Source organism: Corapipo altera, unplaced genomic scaffold, assembly GCF_003945725.1.
Source record: "Corapipo altera isolate COAL_440 unplaced genomic scaffold, ASM394572v1 61367, whole genome shotgun sequence".
Lineage (NCBI taxonomy): Eukaryota > Metazoa > Chordata > Aves > Passeriformes > Pipridae > Corapipo > Corapipo altera.
The window spans coordinates 2,428-2,747 of NW_020888596.1; positions in this window are offsets into that span (position 1 = coordinate 2,428).

Sequence of the window (320 nt, forward strand, 5' to 3'; positions counted from 1 at the left end):
TTGTAATTTTCAGGAAAATCATTGCAAAACCAAAGCAAGTGTGAATAGATCTTGTAGCAACAATAACTTGGCTTTTCAAAGTGCTCTCAAGGTTCTTCTCGAGTCTGGAGGAAGCTTTGGGGGAGCACATTTCATTGTGCAGGGGCCTCAGGTGTTCTGAGCACTGCAGAGCACAGGCACAGGGCCCTTAGGGAGCACTGCAGGGGACATTTCACCCCACGCTCCTCCCTTGTTGCTGCAAAGCTGCCCCTTCAGCGCTGCCCTGGAGCTGGAGCCCGTGCTCAGGTCTCCAGCAGCACGGTGCTGATCTCTGCCCACAG